This window comes from Mesoplodon mirus, assembly GCF_964341445.2.
Source record: "Mesoplodon mirus genome assembly, chromosome: 14".
In the NCBI taxonomy this organism is placed as follows: domain Eukaryota; kingdom Metazoa; phylum Chordata; class Mammalia; order Artiodactyla; family Ziphiidae; genus Mesoplodon; species Mesoplodon mirus.
The window spans coordinates 11,445,601-11,465,010 of NC_138990.1; the positions used below are offsets into that span (position 1 = coordinate 11,445,601).

Below are 19,410 nucleotides of genomic sequence, written 5' to 3' on the forward strand. Positions count from 1 at the left end.
ACATGCCGCGGAGCAACTAAGCCTGAGCTCCACAACTACTGAGCCTGTGCTCTAGAGCCTGCGATCCACAACTACTGAGCCCACATGCCACAGCTACTGAAGCCTGCACAACTAGAGGTCATGCTGAGCAACAAGAGAAGCCAGCACAAGGAGAAGCCCGTGCACTGCAACGAAGAGTAGCCCCCACCCGCCACAACTAGAGAAAGCCCGTGTGCAGCAATGAAGACCCAATACAGCCAAAGATAAATAAATAAATATATTAATTAATTAATTAATTGATTAATTTTTTAAAACCTACAAACAACAAATGCTGGAGAGGGTGTGGAGAAAAGGGAACCCTCTTGCACTGTTGGTGGGAATGTAAATTGATACAGCCACTATGGAGAACAGTATGGAGGTTCCTTAAAAAACTAAAAATAGAACTACCATGTGACCTAGGAATCCCACTACTGGGCATATACCCTGAGCAAACCATAATTCAAAAAGAGTCAAGGACCACAATGTTCATTGCAGCTCTATTTACAATAACCAGGACATGGAAGCAAGCTAAGTGTCCATCGACAGATGAATGGATAAAGAAGATGTGGCACAAATATACAATGGAATATTGCTCAGCCATAAAAATAAATGAAATTGAATTACTTGTAGTGAGGTGGATGAACCTAGAGACTGTCATACAGAGTGAAGTAAGTCAGAAAGAGAAAAATAAATACCGTATGCTAACACATATATATGGAATCTTAAAAAAAAAAAAAGGTTCTGAAGAACCTAGGGGCAGGACAGGAATAAAGACGCAGACATAGAGAATGGACTTGAGGACACAGGGAGGGGGAAGGGTAAGCTGGGACGATGTGAGAGAGTGGCATGGACCTATACACACTACCAAATGTAAAATAGATAGCTAGTGGGAAGCAGCCGCATAGCACAGGGAGATCAGCTCGGTGCTTTGTGGCCACTTAGAGGGGTGGAATAGGGAAGGTGGGAGGGAGATGCAAGAGGGAGGAGATATGGGGACCTATGTATATGTATAACTGATTCACTTTGTTATAAAGCAGAAACTAACACACCATTGTAAAGCAATTATACTCCAATAAAAATGTTAAAAAAAAAAAGAGGTATTGGGATTTTGCTGGCTTCATAGAACAAATTAATAAATTTTCATACTTGTCCATGTTTAAAAGTAGCATTGGGGTAATACTGTGTTTGAAACATTGGTAGAGCTTACTCAGAAATCTGTCTTGGCCTAGTGCCTTTATTAGGTGTAGATTTTTTACTACTATTCAAATTTCTTCTGTAGTTATTAATCTGTTCAGAGCTTCTACATCTTATGTGTCAGTTTTATTAGTTGATATACAGTATCTTTAGAAATGTTTCCATTTCATCTAGATTTAATTATTTACCATTATATAGCATTCAATATACAGACATTTACTAATTTGTGGGGTTTTTGGTTTTGTTTTTTACATTTCGCTGAAAACTTTTTATTGACCTTTTGGATAGAAACGAGAACTTATTTGCCAGGAAGGATGATCCCATCATACTTCTTCTGGAACCAGTGCATGGCCTCCTCTTTGCTGATTCTGTGTTTGGCCCTAATGCAACCTGTCCTGTGCTTCTCATCTGCAATGCTGAAAACTGGCCTACCCAGCACCATGTAGAAGTCCAGCTCGTAGATACCAATTCTTGCATCATATGTGATCCCCAATCGATGTGTTCTTGGATCCCAAAACCAGTTTCTAATATCTGAGAAGTTATTTTTTCTTAACACATGTTCTCCACACCTTTAGACATTTTCCCAGGATTTCTTCTGCCTTGGCCCCACGGACTGTGCAGTGAACAATCTTTTCATTTCTCCTGATGCCAAAGGATCTGACAGTGTATCTGGCTTTGGAGAACACAGGGGTCTGGCCTGTGAGCTGCGCCAGCACCTTGGCTGCTGGGGTCAGTCTGTCTCTACTTTCCCCCACAGATGTTCAGGCAGAGCTTGCAGATGCAGATTTCCCTTATGGGGTTCTCCTTTTCACCTTGATCCTATGCCATGATGTTAGAGGTGCTCAGAAGCAACCTTCATCAAGTGGCAACGAAAGAGAATGAGAGAAGTGGGCCTTGTGAAGTGGGCTTCTCATGAAGACACAAGAAGCTACGTAGGTGGGAGTACATACTTCATGAGTGCGAACAACTTGGCCCCAAGGAAAGTTGATTGAGAAGAAAAAAACAAACAACCTAGCCCTGATTTACAGATGGACAGGCACAATACTGCAGCATCAACCAGAAGTGTCTGACTTCAGCCTTACATCTGCATGCCTTGAAAGACTGTAGAGAAAGGAAATTCTCCCAGAAGACAAAACTTCAAGAAATATATCTCACAGTCCACTTTGCCTCAAGAAGACCTTCTGGTCTAAGGTGAGGACCTTATTGATTCCTGAGCATGATGTTTATTAAACACTCAATATGTCTCAGACACATATCTGTCGCTAAGTACACTGGATAAAAAAGTCAGACAACATCTTCATTCATGGAGTTTATATCCTCTTGAGAAGACCAGCAACGCCAAGCTTGTTTGACCACAGCTACCAAGCACCAAATTCACCATTAGCTTCGGAAACCCTGAATCTTTAATAATAGAATGATACCTCCAGGGCACGTGGTTTCTAGCTGGTTACATGGTATCTCTTCCATCATGGAGGAAGGATAAATCTGTCTTTGCTTAAATAGACTTTTTCTAGAAATAGATTTGTGTTCTTGCCTATCATGCCTCTACTGGGAACACCATCCAAGCACCTTACTTAATAGCATTCTCTATGACGGGACACCATACACTATTACCTCCTACAAAGAAACTCACTTCATAATAAAGTAAACAAATGAGATGACACCCAAAGGAGTCATTGGTCTCCATGTGCTCCATCATCCAGAAAGAGCTGCTCTTGAATGGCTATTAAAAAGTCAGCCATCTGACTGACTCTTGAACGGCTATTCAAACAGCCGTTTGCTGTGAACAAGCAAAGTCATGGTGCTCTTTCTCCCAAGCAAAAGTTCATTGGCCAGAGAATGAAGAAGTAGAGCTTGGGAGTCACACCTCGCATATGACACCCAATGAAAGGCTCAACAATTGTTTCCTTCCTATTCCCAAAAGATCTGGGCTCCGCTGATGTAGAAGGAAGGATCGCTCATGTCATAGGAACACAATAATGATTGTGATGGAACTGGGAGCTGAAACAGTCACTTGTTCATTCTGAGATCTCAGGGAAGGAAGAAAGGAAAGTAGGAGGGAGGAACAGAGGAAGGAGAGGAGGGAGGGGGGAAAAGGGAGCAGTGGGGGAAGGATGGCACAGATGGAGGGAGAGAGGGAGGAGGAGAGGAGGAGAGGCAATCAAGAGGAAATTGCCTTGTTGCTAGTGGGTAAAATTTGATGAGAAACAGCATACCCAGTCTCAAGGTAGCTCTCTACAAAATACTTATCAATTTTCTTACTAATTCATAAGTAAAATTTCTTACTAATTCATAAGTAAAATTACATAAGTAAAATTCATAAGTAAAATTAATTAATTCATAAGTAAAATTACTAATTCATAAGTAAAAATTACATAAGTAATTCATAAGTAAAATTAATTCATAAGTAAAAAAACTTTGTGGTGAAGAAACCCGAAAATACCATCTATATTAGTCAGTTAAGACTGCTATAAAAAAATACCATAGATGGGTGGCTTAAACAACAGAAATTTATTTTCTCACAGTTCTGGAAGCTGGAAGTCCAAGATCAGGGTGCCAACCTGGTCAATTTCTGGTGATACCTGTCTTTCTGGCTTGCAGATAGCCGCCTTCTTGCTGTGCCCTCACATGGCAGAGAGAACAAGCTCTCTGGATATCTCTTCTTATAAGGTCACTGATCCTAAGCCTCATCTAAATCTAATTATCTTCCAAAGGCCTATCTCCAGATAGCATCACACTGGGGATTAGGGCTTCAACATAAAATTTTGGGAGGGACACAATTCAGTCTATAGCATCATCTTAGCTAAGTGAAAAAAAGCTATCATCACCAATAATAGGACCAATCAATATCATTGGCCTCTGAGTCTGATGCACTAAGGGGAACAGAACCAAATCTGTGATATTTCTGCCAAAAAAAAAATAGTAATAACCTGAATCTAATCATGAGGAAAACATGAGACAGATTCAAATTGAAAAATAACTGGCCAGTACTCCTCAAAAATGACAAAGTCTTGAAAGATATGGAAAAACTGAAGAACTGTTCCAAATTGATGAAAACTTAAGAGACACAACAACTAAATATATGTGATCCTGGATTTGATCCTGGACCAGAAAGGAGACAGCTTTTATAAAGGATATTATTGAGACAATTAGCAAAATTTGGAAAGGGTCTGTGGATTAGCAGTAGTATTTTATCAATGTTAATTTCCTGAGTTTTGTGGTTGTGCTCTGATTATGTAACAGAGTAGCTTTATTTTGGGAAAATATACATACTAAAGTATTCATGGGTAATGGGATATCGGGGTGAAGAAAGAGTATATGGGAGTCTCTTGTACTGTTGCTGCAACTTTTCTGTAGGCATAAAATTGTTTCAAAATAAGAAGTTAAAAACAAGCAAAAAGATGAACTGAAACCAATTAGAGAGTAGTAAGCAAGCAAGTACAAAGGTGGAATTTGACCAGAGGGCAAATATTGAAACTGGCCTCATATATTACAAAGGCCCACAAATACAGCAGGCAGCAGGGTGGGGATGCTGAATGCCGGGGAGTCCCAGCGTAAACTGGGACCCTCAAAAAGGGCTAAAATAGGGCTTCCCTGGTGGCGCAGTGGTTGAGAGTCCGCCTGCTAATGCAGGGGACACGGGTACGTGCCCGGGTCCGGGAAGATCCCACATGCCGTGGAGCGGCTGGGCTCGTGAGCCATGGCCACTGAGCCTGCGCGTCCGGGGCCTGTGCTCCGCGACAGGAGAGGCCGCAACAGTGAGACGCCCGCGTACCGCAAAAAAAAAAAAGAAAAAAAAAAAGGGCTAAAATGCTCACATGTTGATAGCATCCCTTCTTGATAGCAGAAGCTTATATAAATCCTCTTTCGCAGAGATTAAGATTAACCATATATTAATTCACAATCAAGGCAAGTGACACAGAGAGACAAGTCATAATGAGTGAGAGTAAGCTGAAACAATCAATAGATTTAGACTTGAAAAGACTTCAGATATTGGAATTATCAGATCCAGAATATAAAATATGTACAACATGTTTACAAAATAAAAGATGGATTGTAAAGCTAAGCAATCCATCAGACACTATCTGAAATGCTAAGGCAGATTTGGAAAAGAAACAAATCGAACTTTTTTTTTAAAGACTGGTTATTTTCATTGAGTTAGTCTCAGGGTCCTTTTTTTAAAAAAAATATTTATTTATTTATTTATTTGGCTGTACTGTGTCTTAGTTGTGGTACATGGGATCTTCCTTGCAGCATGAGGGCTCAGTTGCAGCATGCACTCTCTTAGTTGCACCATGCGATCTCTTAGTTGCAGCATGCAGGCTCTTAGTTGCTGAGTGTGAGCTCTTAGTTTTGGCATGCAGGATCTAGTTCCCTGACCAGGGATCAGACCCAGGCCCCCTGCATTGGGAATGCAGATTCTTAACCACTGGACAACCAGGGAAGTCCCCAAATCGAACTTTTTGGAATGAAAAGTGTTACTGTTCAAACTTAAAGATCAGTAGTAGAAAAGTTAAACAAAGCCTAGGGAGAAATGAAGAGGGAATGAGTGACCTGGGAGGTAGAGTGAATAACGTTATGGAGGATGCAACTTAGAGAGACAAGGTGATGAAACATATGATACAGAGAGAGTTTACATATGTAGAATGAGAAATGGGATATACATTTAATCATAGTCCCAGAAACAGAAAATCCTGAGGATGGAGGAGAAGCTATATTTAAAGAGATAATGGCTGTACATTTTCCAAAATAGATAAAAGGCAAAAATCTACAGAAACAAGAAGGATAGCATACACCAAGCAGGGTAAGCAAAAACAAATCTATACCTATACATATTTTAGTGAAACTGTAGAACACCAAAGGCAAAAAGAACATGTTATTAGCAGCCAGAAAGAGAAGACAGATCCTCTCCAGAGGAATGACAATTATTCAGACAGCTGATAACAGAAATCAGAAGATATGCGAACTTCCCTGGTAGTCCAGTGGTTAAGACTACACGCTCCCAACGCAAGGGGCCCGGGTTCAATCCCTGGTCAGGGAACTAGATCCTACATGCCACAATGAAGATCCTGCATGCTGCAACAAAGACTAATGTTATTTATTTATTTTTAAATAAATAAATAATAAATGTTTATTTGTTTGTTTTTTTGTTTGTTTTTGTGGTACACGGGCCTCTCACTGTTGTGGCCTCTCCTGTTGCAGAACACAGGCTCCAGACGCACAGGATCAGTGACCGTGGCTCATGGACCCAGCTGCTCCACAGCATGTGGGATCTTCCCGGACCAGGGCACGAACCCATGTCCCCTGCATTGGCAGGCGGACTTTCAAACACTGCACTACCAGGGAAGCCCCTATTTATTTATTTTTAAATAAATATTTATTTAAAAATGAAAGAAACCAGAAGATACAGAATAACATCTTTAAAGACTTGAGGGAAACACATGTCAACCTAGATTTCTGTGTCCTGAAAGCATACTATCTTTCAAGAGCTAGGGCAAATGGAACATTTCTCTACAAGTAAAACTTGAAGGAGTATATGGTCAAGAGAACTTCACTAAAAGAACATCTGTATGATTTACTTCAGCAAATAAGGAAACGTCTTTAAGGAAACGTAAGAAAAGATGGTGAGCATAGAAAGTGATTGACTTTTATGTAAATCCAAATAAATATTTCCTTATAAAATAATAAGAATAGGGACAAGGATACTACTTCATAGCTTTTTCAATTTCATCCCTGGAGAAAAGAGATCATGGAGCTGTATTTACTTTCTGTCAACCACCACCTCCCTCACCAGAATGTATGCACCATGAGAATAATGTCTCTGTCTGGTTTGTTCACTGCTTATGTCCAGTGCCCAGAACAGTGTCTGGCACATAGAGGGACTCAATAAACATGGATCAACTATGAATTAATGTGTTGTTTGACTGCAAATTCATCCTCACTATTCTAGTAACTGTATCCTGTCTATTAAGGTGTCCCACCCCCTTCCCAGCCCAGGAGTCAATCAGAAATTTTTCCCTGAAATTTGAATCTTATGCAGAGTGACACAGATACCATACCTGGCTGCAGCTCCCTCCTTCCAATGATGGGGTCCAGAGGAGACCTGCTGCTGTGACCTACAGAGCTAATATGATTCCCTCTCCAACAAGACACAGTTTTTCAGGTTTCCTTTGATTCTGTGAGTTACTGCATACCCTCCTAATAAATTCCTTTTTTGCCTAAGTTAGCTGGAATGTCTTGTGTATCACCAAGAAGTCCTCAGAGGATGCAGTGCTGTTGAGGAGAAGTCTGCTGACCATCTGATTTTCCTTCCTTAGTAGGTATTATCCTTGGATTTCTAGAGTTTTACCAGAATGTCTGTGTATAGGTCTTTTTTTTTCCCCTCTCAAAATCCTGCTTAGCATTGGGTGGGTCCTTTCCATCTGAAGATTATAAATATCAATAAATTAATTGTTGGGACTTCCCTGGTGGCGCAATGATTAAGAATCTGCCTGCCAATGCAGGGGACATGGGTTCGAGCCCTGGTCCAGGAAGATCCCACATGCCATGGAGCAACTAAGCCTAGAGCCCACGAGCCACAACTACTGAGCCCGCATACCACAACTACTGAAGCCCACACGCCTAGAGCCAGTCCTCCTCCTCAAGAGAAGCCATCGCAATGAGAAGCCTGTGCACTGCAACCAGGAGTAGCCCCCGCTCACCGCAATTAGAGAAAAGCCTGTGCACAGCAACAAAGACACAGCACAGCCAAAAATAAATTAAATAATTAATTAATTTTAAAAAATAAAACAAAAAAGAAATAATGAAATGAGAGATGATGAAAACTAAAGAGTCCAGTCTTTTTCTAACCTCTGGAAACATTTCTTCTATTAGTTTATCTTCTTCTGTTTTCTCCTTCTATTTTAAACCTTTGGTTGCCATCGTGTGTGGGGATTTCCTTTTCCAGTCTCCTTTTCTACCTTGTTAATACTGTACAGTGGAAAGAAAATGTGTTTTCTATATTTATGTCATAACTTTATGGAATTCTCTTACTATGTCTCTGTACTGCAGTCTGCATATGGATCTTGTAAACATGGAAATCTAGTCATGCCATTCCTCTGCTTAAAACCCTTCAATGGCTTCCCAGTGTTCACAGAACAGTGTTCAAAATCCTCCTCCTGGCAGCCAGTGCTGCATGAGATCCCCCTATGTCTCTGGCCCTCCTCCCTCTGCTTTCCCACTCTCCACTCACTCAAGACACTTGAGTCCCACTGATCTTTCCCACTGTACCTTCTCACCTTGGCACCTTACCCATACTCTATCTTTTGTCTGGAATGCCTTCTCCTTAGCCATTTGGCCAGCCCAGTCACCCATGTTCTTCAATGACTGCCCAGACCTTGAGCTATTCCCTTGTATCTATCACAAAATATTTCCTTCGTGGAATTATAGTTATTTATGCAATTATTTGTTTAATGACTATTTTTATTAATGACTATGTCAAGGCTAGAGGTTTTACTTTGGGTACAAGATGATTACTGTTGGTAAAAGAATTATAGTAAAGGGCTTCCCTGGTGGTGCAGTGGTTAAGAATCTGCTTGCCAGTGCAGGGGACATGGGTTCAAGCCCTGGTCTGGGAAGATCCCACATGCTGCAGAGCAACTAAGCCCTCGAGCCACAACTACTGAGCCCACGTGCTACAACTACTGAGCCCGCATGCCTGGAGCCCGTGCTCTGCAACAAGAGAAGCCACCACAATGAGAAGCCTGCGCACTGCAACAAAGAGTATCTCCCGCTCTCCACAACTAGAGAAAGCCCACACGCAGCAACGAAGACCCAATGCAACCAAAAAAATGAATAAATAAGTAAATTTATTTTAAAAAAAGAAGAGGTATAGTAGAGATCTTTAATGAAGATACAAGGTTCAGAGAAGTTCAGTCAAGACAACAAAGACCAAAGTGGATCCAGAATTCCCACCTGCCTTGGAACAGGGGATTATTACCATTGCCTGTTACCATTTCTCTTCAGTGCTCCAAGCTGCTTGTTACAGGGCCTAAGGGATCTATCCCATAAATAATGATACCTGCCTCATTGTTGTAGGGACTGAATAAATACATGTAAAGCCCTTCTGAAACAGTGCCTGGCGTATAGTAAGCAGTGTACCAGCTATTACTGAAGGCCCTGGGAACCCTGTACTTTTGCCCTTGGGTCTTGTTTGTCTGAATACTGGAGAGGTGAGTAGGCTGGGTAGCTGATAAAGACAAGTGTCTGGAAGAGCACCACGTGATATACAGAAGGAGCCTCATTTTTGAATCTACCCTACACTCAAGCGCCGGGAGGAATCCATCTTCGCCCCACTGACAGCCTCTCTCAGGACAATGATACAAATGAGGGCAATTCTCTTTTGGATTTAAATTCAAATTGTAGTAACTTGGTTTTGGATAGACAAAACAGTTATATGTTTCCAAGTTCAAAAAGTACAAAAGGCTCTGCATTGAAGTCTCCCTCCCACTCCTTCCCCAGCCCCCCCAACTCACCTCTCCAAGGTATTACCAGATCCTTTTGTCCCTACCAGGGATATGTTATGCATTTTTAAACAAAGCACACCCATCCTTCCTCCTCTCCATCACCTGATCCTAAATCATATACACTTGTCTGCTTGCTGGCTCCTCTTTCCCGTTGTTGTCTGCTGCCTTTTAACATTTTTTACTCATTTAGTGATGTTTCAAGGGAGTAAAGATAAATCTTCATTTGACCATCTTTTTTCTTTTTTTTGCCGTACTGCACGGCTTGTGGGATCTTAGTTCCCTGACCAGGGATTGAACCCAGGCCCTCGGCAGTGAGAGCACGGAGTCCTAACCACTGGACCACCAGGAACTTCCCTCAACCATCATGTTTAACTGGAACCTGAATGAGATTTTTTTCTCTTTTATTTTTGTACCATTCGTGGGTGGTGTGAAAGGAGGATATTAATTTATATGCTTTTATCTTCTATCTAGCCACTTAAGACTGGCAAACATAAGACATATTTATATGTCCCCCACTGTTGGTGAGGGGATATAAGCACTTCCGTAGATACATTTAGGGAAAAATTTGTCATAGTTTTTAAAAATTCAAATGAAAAATACGGGGCTCTATTTGAAGCACTGGCCTTGATTGACCATCCTTTCTTCATTTACATCTACTTTCCTTGGCTTCTGGGACACATCAATCTCCTTGTCTTCCTCTCTGCTCATTCATTCTTCTGTGTCTTTTTGGTGGACTCATCCTCTTCTATCAGTAAGTCACGGAAACCCTGATGGTCCTCAAGGCAGCTTTGATACCCTCTTATCGGCTCATGTCACATTCTACCTGCTAAGTGGTTTCATCCACAGCTACTACCTCAGTTCATATTTCATTAACTTTGGAAAATTCACAAACATTATTGCTTCAATTATCTCTTCTGTTCCTTTCTCCTTTTCTTTCTGGTCTTCCCACTGCACGTAAGTTATACCTTTTGTCATGGTTGCATAGTTCTTGGATAATCTGTCTTTTTCTTCCTTTTTTCCTTTTTGCATTTCAGTTTTGAAAGTTTCTATCAACCTATCTTCAGGCTCACTGATCCTCTACTTGGCTGTGTCCAGTTTACTTATGAGCCTATCAAAAGCATTCTACATTTCTGTTAAAGTGTTTTTGATTTCTAGCATTTCCTTTTGATTCCTTCTTAGAGTTCCCGTCTGTCTGCTTGTATCATCCGTCTCTCCTTGCATGGTGTCCACTCTTTCCTTTAGAGCCCTTAGCATATTAATCATAGCTATTTTAAAGTCCTAGTCTGATCATTCCAACATCCTTGTCATCAGCCTGGTTCTGATGTTTGTTTTGTTCAAACTGTGTTTTTTGCCTGTTAGCATGCCTTGTAAGTTTTTTTCTTGAAAGCCAGATATGATGAATCTGGTTAAAAGAACTGAGGATATGCCTTTAGTGAGTTTATGTTTATTTGGCTAGGAGTTAGGCTGTATTTACTGTTTGCTGTAGCTATATGCGTCAGAGGATAACATTTCCTCCAGGGTCCTCATTTTTGCATCCCTTGTTGTCTTTGGGTTTCCCTAGAGACTCTGTCTTGAAATAGAGTCTGAGCGTTATTGTTCATTTAGCTATAATCCACTGTTATTATACAGGAGCCAGATCGATATGGTGGTAAGGTGGTGATAGGTGAAGTGTTTTATAGTTTATAATTCAATTTTGGTCTATCAGTGAGCCTGTGCTCCTGGTCTGTGACATGTACAAGTGCTCCTCTGCTGTTTTGTTTGTTTCTTTAGGTGAGATAGGAAGTTTAGAGGGGGCTGGAGTTGGGTATTTCCCTTCTCCCAAGTCAGTTAGGCTCTGATAAAACACATAGGGCGGGGGCTTCCCTGGTGGCGCCGTGGTTAAGAATCCGCCTGCCAATGCACACAGTACACGGGTTTGAGCCCCGGTCCGGGAAAATCCCACATGCCATGGAGCAACGAAGTCCGTGCACCACATCTACTGAGCCTGCACTCTAGAGCCCGTGAGCCACAACTACTGAAGCCCGTGTGTCACAACTACTGAAGCCTGCGGGCCTAGAGCCTGTGCTCTGCAACAAGAGAAGCCACTGCAATGAGAAGCCCTCGCACTGTAACGAAGAGTAGCTCCCGCTCGCCGCAAGTAGAGAGAGCCCACGTGCAGCAGTGGAAGACCCAAAGCAGCCAGTAAATAAATAAATAAATAAATAAATAAATAAATAAAATCTAAAAAAAAAATACATAGAGCAGGATATCATTATAGGGAACAGAATGATCTGGCTTATTTCAAAATGGCTACTTTCCCCCTCCCCCTGTCAGCAGCATGAGAGGACTTTTTTTTCCAACCTGTACTCTGAGAACCTGAAAGAGTTCCTGGGGTAAAACTCAGCAACGTGTGGGGCCTCCAGAAGTTTTAACTCTCAAGCTTGTCCACACTGATCCTCCAGCAATTTGTCCATTACATTTTAGGTTTTTCTACCAGTACTGGCTCCAGTGGCAAGCGTAAACTTTGCTCCCGTTAAACTGTGATTCTTGGTGTTCATCCCTCTTTTCAATTTTGGAGGCATCAGTTCTCTGATGAATCTAAGAAAAGTTGTTGATTTTCAGTTTGCTCAGCTTTTTCTTAGTGTGAGCATGGAAGTGATAACCTTCAAGCTCTTTGCATGTCAGAAGCCAGAATTCCCTTAATTAATAGTTCCACACCAGCGACTCATAATTTCAATTTCCAGCCTAGGCTTCTCCTGTGAGCTCCAGAATCATCTGTGCTCCTACCTGAATGTCTGGGGCACCTCAACTCAATGTATTTGAGACCAGATTTATGACACACATGCACCAAATAACAACTGATCTTCTTTCAATTCTCCTCATCTCTGAAACCCTTACCAGCCAGTTTCCCAGGGTACAGACCAAAAACTGATCCTTGATACCTTTCTCCCTTACATCTCTATATCCAATGCCTCACCAAGTCTTGTTGGTTTTATTGGGTGGGCCAAAAGTTTCGTTCGATTTTCCCCGTAAGATGGCTCTAGTAGCACTTAGTTGTCTTTAACTTCATTTGAAACAATTTTGTTAGATCGTATGTGACAACTGTCATATCAGCATGCATCTAAAAAAAGACATCAAAATTGGTGAATTTTTGTGTAGCCATTTTAATATCGAAGATGGAAGAAAAAAAAGCGACATTTTCCGCAAATTATGCTTTATTATTTCAAGAAAGGTAAAAACGCAACCGAAACATGAGAAAAGATCTGTGCAGTGTATGGAGAAGGTGCTGTGACTGGTTGAACATGTCAAAAGTGTTGCCAAGTTTCATGCTGGAGATTTCTCCCTGGACGATGCTCCACGGTCGTGTAGACCAGTCGAAGTTGACAGCGGTCAAATCGAGACATTGAGAATGATCAATGTTATACCTTGCGGGAGATAGACAACATACTCAAAATATCCAAATCAAGCATTGAAAATCATTTGCACCAGCTTGGTTATGTTTGTCGCTTTGATGTTTGGGTTCCACGTAAGTTAAGCGGAAAAAAACCCGTCTTGACTGTATTTCCACCACGAGATTCAACTGAAACGTAATGAAAACGTTCCTTTTTTGAAACAAATTGTGACGGGGGATGACAAGTGGATACTGTACAATAATGTGGAATGGAAGTGATCATAGGGCATGTGGGGCAAGTGAAATGAACCACCATCAACCATACCAAAGGCCGGTCTTCATAGAAAGAAGGTCAGATTTACACAGCTAGCCTGGTCCTCCCCCCAATCAATCTTCGGATTGGAAGCTCTATTATGAGCTCCTTCTAGAAAACCAAACGATTCATTCCAACAAGTACTGCTCCCAATTAGACCAACTGAAAGCAGCACTTAATGAAAAGTGTCCAGAATTAGTCAACAGAAAATGCATAATCTTCCATCAGGATAACGCAAGACTACGTGTTTCTTTGATGACCAAGCAGAAACTGTTACAGCTTGACTGGGAAGTTCATATTCTGTATTCACGAGACATCGCACCTTCGGATTTCCATTTACTTAGGTCTTTACAAAATTCTCTTAATGGAAAATTTTCAATTTCCTGGAAGACTGTAAAAGGCACCTGGAACAGTTCTTTGCTCAAAAAGGTAAAAAAAAGTCTTGGGAAGATGGAATTATGAAGTTGCCTGTAAAATGGCAGAAGGTAGTGGAACAAAAGGGTGAACACGTGGTTCAATAAAGTTCTTGGTGAAAATGAAAAACGTGTCTTTTGTTTTTACTTAAAAACCGAAAAGGCACTTTTTGGCCCACCCAGTACTTCCCTGATACCTTTCACAAGAATCCATATGTCTTTCTGTATTGTCACAATCGTGGTCCAAGTCCCTTGCTTGAACTGCAATGACATCCTACTCTTGTCCGCTTCACTTCTGAAGACCGCTTACCTCAAACAACCCTTCAAAATGCAAATCTGATTATGTCCCACCGCACTGCTCCGTGCACCCACCCAGCCCTGTTCAGCCCCTCCAGCACGCTGGGTCCTCTTGGCCGCAGAGACTTTGTAAGTTCTGCTCCCTCTGTCTGGAATGAGCTTTCCTTCCTCTCACCTGGTCCACTCCCGCCCACTTTCTCAGATCTCCATTCAAGCCTCATGCCCTCAGGAAAACCTTTCCTGGTGTCCCAGGCTCGATTACTGTCCTTCCTTTTATGCTCGCAGAACTCCACCTTGCCCCTTCACAGCACTCAGGCCACTTTGTAATTACATATTCATTAGCAAGATTATTTCCTCTCCCACTAGACTATGAAATCCAAGAGAGAAGGGAACAAGTCTATTATACTCACCATTGTATCTCCAGTCCACGGCACAGGGCTTGGCACAAAGTAGCTGCTAAGAAGTATTTATTAAATGACTAAATTAAATCTCACATCCACATTCTGATACCGCTCAGATTTACACAGCTAGCCTGGTCCTCCCCGCTAATCAATCTACAGACTCCAGCTCCTGCTGGAAAGTTCCTCCTGGGGGACTCTCAGACAGTCTCCCCTCTTCTGGAGTGTCCTGATCTGGTGAATGGCACCACCTTTCACCCCACGACCTCGGGCAGAACCCCGATGTCATCTTGGAGTCCTCCTTCTCCCTTGACCACCAGTTTCTGGAAATCACAAAGTCTGACCCTTCCTATATCCTACATGTCCCTCAAACCTCCCATTGTTTTCTTCCTCATTAACCCAACCCTATTTCAGATTCCCATCACTTCTTGCTTGCTACAGTGGCTTCCAGAGAGGTCTCTCTAAGAAGATCTTGTCCTTCCAAAAGATTGTCCACAAAGGAGTCGCTTTGAAATACAAATCTGATTCATTTCTGTTCTCTTCTATTCTGCCCAGTTCTATTCTATTGACGCAGGCTTCCACCCACTCCACTGCCCTGCTTGCCTAAAACTCTGCTGTATGTGACCTGCCTCTGAGGGCAGCTTCTTTCAGTTCCCCTAAGAACCATGGCTTCTGGTTTCCAGACCTCCATTCTGCTTCCACAGGCCCCTCCTGCCCACACATCTTCCCTCCCTCCCTTCCCTCTTCACCTCGCCAGCTCCTACTCAGGTCAGGGGTGCGGCCTCTCCCAGAAATTCCCACAGCACCCCACATTTCTCCCATCAAAGCACTTTGACCCTGCTCTTACCCCTTCTTTGCTTCTCCTCCTCCCCTAGAATGAAAGCGCCATCCTTATAGGGACCTTGATTTTAGCCAGGTCTCTGAGTAGGTATAGAAAGTGGTTAGTAAAAATTGCTGAGCCAATGAAGGGTCATTACACCTGGGAGCATCAGGGTGAATTGTGAGGCTGCCCTTTTGGAGGAATCTGAGCATGTAAGATGCTGGGCAGGAGGATCATGGCCTCACAAGTGCCAGCCCCACTACTACTTTGACAATGGCAATAATCCTATTATTAAGATGTGTATGTTCTCCGTAGTTCCTGAATCAAGAAATTGGAAACAGCAGGACATCCGGCACACAGCCTGGAAAGGCAGTAGAAGGGGCTGGGTCTCTGTGGCTGACGTTGCGACACTGTGTGGCAGCCATCATCGGCTGCCCGGAAGTTAATCCCATTGATGGAAGGTTTTTTAAAATCTTTGCTGAAGCAGCAATTCCTTGGCACTTACCACCAGTACGCAAAGAAAGGTGCAGCGTAACAGCTGCTACGGGTGTTTTGGCTTTTTTTTTTTCCTTTCCCAGACCTAGTAAAGGGGGAGAACTTGAAAGTCTTCTAGCTGAAATGAGTGCTGGGAGGCAGCTGATGGGTTGATGATCAAAGACTCCAGGTGTTTGGCTGAGACTTACGTCTCCAGGAGAACACAGGGGAGGTATGAACGCAGAAAGGGGGAAGTGATGTGTGGGAGAGGGGGACGGCTGAGTGCTAAATCCAGGCTAAACATAGCAAAAATTCCTGGGGTTTTGCCCACTTAAGACTGGAGGAGAAAGAGAAATTTTCTACTGTACGGACTAAGTGGTGCCACAGGCGGGCAAATGAGGTGTATCATCAATGAAAGTCTTGTGGAAAGGGATGCTCTGTGCCTCAGTTTCCCCACAGAGGGAGGGGGGAAATGTACTTTTCTTTTCAGATCAATAAGATAATTATTTCACTTTAAAATAGGAGGAGGGACTTCCTTGGTGGTCCAGTGGTTGACTCCACGCTTCCACTGCAGGGGGCTTGGGTTCGATCCCTGGGGAACTAAGATTCCACATGCCACGTGGCATGGCCAAAAAATAAAAATAAAAAAAATAAGTAAAATAGGAGGAGACAGACAGAGGTTTAGTTAAGGTGGGAAGAACAATTTATAACGGGCTTCCGAGGGGACTTGATAGAAATGGGAAGGGTTACGATGCTCAAGGGGCAGCTGCTCCGGAGATGGACCTCTGAGTGGAAGCCTGAAAAGATCTGGGGAGGGACCTCCCTGGTGGTCCAGTGGTTAAGATTCCACGCCTCCATTGCAGGGGTTCGATCCCTGGTCAGGGAACTAAGATTCTGCATGCTGCGCAGCCAAAAAAAAAAAAAATAGAAAGGAAGAAAAAAGATCTGGGGAATTGAGCTCTCATGGTAGAGGGAATAACTGCAAAGACCCTAAAACAGAAGAGTTTGGAAGGCTTGAGGGGCTGCAGAGCAGTAAGTGTCTGGAGCCAAGTAGACAGGGGGTTACATGAGTAAGGGCAGGAGCTAGTTCATGCAGGGCACAAAAGAACTTTGGAGTTTGCTAGTAATAGAGGTTATCGAAAGGTTCTAAGCAGGAAAGCAGTATCATCATATCTGTTGTTTAAAAGATTACTCTGGGCTCCAAATGGAGAATGAGCTTGGAAAAGTAGGGATGGAGGAAGCGTGCCCAGCAGGGAGTCAGGAGTCGGGGCTGGGAGGCTTCCAGGCAGGAGGTGTGGTGATGGCAGAGGAACCAATGAGAAGTCATGGGCTGCAGACTAATTTTGGATTCTGGAGCCAACAGTCCTCCTTTCGGGCTTGGAGGTGGGGTGCGAGGGAAACAGGAAGCAAAATAAGAGTCAGTAGGTGTTTGGTACATTTACTAAGTGACTCACTCGCTCACTGGAGGTTGTGAATGAGTGAACTTCCTTTTCCTATGAGATCTCCATGGCTCCTGGCAGCCAGCTCTTTGCCAAAATTCCTATTCTGTTTTTTTTGTTTTCTTTTTATAAATTTATTTATTTTTATTTTTGGCTGCGTTGGGTCTTCGTTGCTGTGCGCGGGCTTTCTCTGAGTTGCGGCGAGCGGGGGCTACTCTTCATTGTGGTGCATGGGCTTCTCTTGTTGCGGAGCACAGGCTCTAGGTGCACGTGCTTCAGTAGTTGTGGCACGCGGGCTCAGTAGTTGTGGCACACGGGCTTAGTTGCTCCGTGGCATGTGGGATCTTCCCGGACCAGGGCTTGAACCCGTGTCCCCTGCACTGGCAGGCGGATTGTTAACCGCTGCGCCACCAGGGAAGCCCATCCTACTCGGTTTTTGCCTTTCTGTAATATGACGCTCATAATACTCACTCTCCAAGACTGTGGGGCAAACAAATGATGACACTGACCTCAGACCTTCTGAGAAGAAACAAGTGGAGGTTCTGTGAGTGGATGCTGAGGCCTTCTGGATGTTACTGTTGGGCAAACACACAGAATCAGTATAAAATAGATGTATTAACCCTCTCAACAGTCCTGTGAAGGAGATACTGCTATTACCCATTTTATCCGGAAGACAGAGGCCCACCCAGGGGGTTTGTACAAAGGGGCCACGGTCGCAGTGCCTATGGGTCAGCCCAGGTGGGGGCAGTTGGAGGTGAGCAGTGATGTGATAGGGTGAGTTGGCATCATCTTTGGGGCTGAGAGGGAAGAGGTCCTTGTGCTTGGTAATGCCCCGCTGGCTGATCCCAACCTGGAGCAGAGGCATCCTTGCATTGTGCTTTGCTTAATGCCTTTCAAGAGAGTAAACTGGGGAGGAGGAGACCCCAGCATGCTTGCAGCCTCGAACCTCCTTTTGTTTGCTTGTCTGTATTGTTTTGGTTTTTTAGCCGCATCTTGGCTTGCGGGATCTTAGTTCCCTGACCAGGGATCAAAACTGCCTCCCCTGCAGTGGAAGCACGGAGTCTTAACCACTGGACAGCCAGGGAAGTCCCTTGAACCTCCTTTGAAGTGCGGTGGAGTTGGGGCCGCGAGTCTTGATGCTGATGTTGGCGTGGCTGGAAAGCGCCCAGGGCTGGAAGGGCAAGGGTGCGGGGGAACTGACTGTAGTCGTGCACCAAGGCCGGAGGCCTTGAAGGAAACTCCCCTTGACCGAGCGACAGAGCTTGACCATGGTTGCTCTGTCCTTCCTGCCAGTCCAGAAGCACCAGGGCTTTGAATGAGGCCCTGGTATTGTCTCCTCCCAGCAGGAGCACAGGGGAGACACGGGGTGAAGGAGATAGTGGTAGGGCTGCCGCTTCTCAGCCCAGGACAGGGAAATTGCCCACTGCTCTTCCCAGAGGTGAAGTCATTCTGTCTCCCTTGGGGGAGGCTGGCAGCTGCGTGAGGGAAGCTCAGTCCCTTCCTGTGGACCTTCCCTATCCTGTGTACATCTGTTCTAGGCCCTACCATGCTTGCTAAGGATCTGAGTGGGTCTAGTCATCTTAGTATCCTCAATGCCTAGCACAGGGCCTGATGCCCAAAAGGATTTGCTGAGTCAGTGGATAAATTTCCAAATTTATGTTCAAAGTCCAAGGTTCCAAATCAGCATCTCCAACATCTGGCTTCCCTCGGCCGTTTCAGAGCCTGAGATCTGGGCCTCTGATCTGGCTGCTGGCTGATCCTGTAAAGGAGGACCTATCAAGGAAAAGTGACTTCTCTCTGCTTAGCTTCCTGTATCCTTGAAAAGGAGCCCTGGACACAAGAACCAACCTCAAGGAGTTTACAAATGAAGTGCCTGAAGAGAAGAAGGGAGTAGGTGGCAGGGCAGGAGCCTGGGTTCTAAGCCCAAATCTGCAACCAGCAAGCTGTGTGGCCTTGGGTAAGTCATTTAACCTCTCTGTTTCTCATCTTCAAAATGGAGAGGCATTATAGTAGGTTAAGGACAGGTAGGCTGTGACATCAGATGGCCTGATTTTGAACCTCAGTTCAACCACTTACCTGCAGCAACCACTTAGATTTTTGACCTTGGCTTCGTTATACAAACTTCCTGGGTCTCAGTATCCTTATTGGTGAAATGAGTAACAGTATCCAC

General features: G+C 43.7%; 1 pseudogene across 1 annotated transcript; it reads right to left on the minus strand.

Moving 5' to 3' along the window:
- Positions 1-1,236: 1,236 nt before the first annotated feature.
- Positions 1,237-18,510, minus strand: LOC309815925 (large ribosomal subunit protein uL5-like; annotated as a pseudogene). The gene is made up of 4 exons: positions 18,338-18,510; positions 17,750-17,815; positions 15,573-15,645; positions 1,237-2,031 (listed from the first exon to the last, which is right to left on the minus strand). The product of its transcript is annotated as a large ribosomal subunit protein uL5-like (transcript).
- Positions 18,511-19,410: the final 900 nt, after the last annotated feature.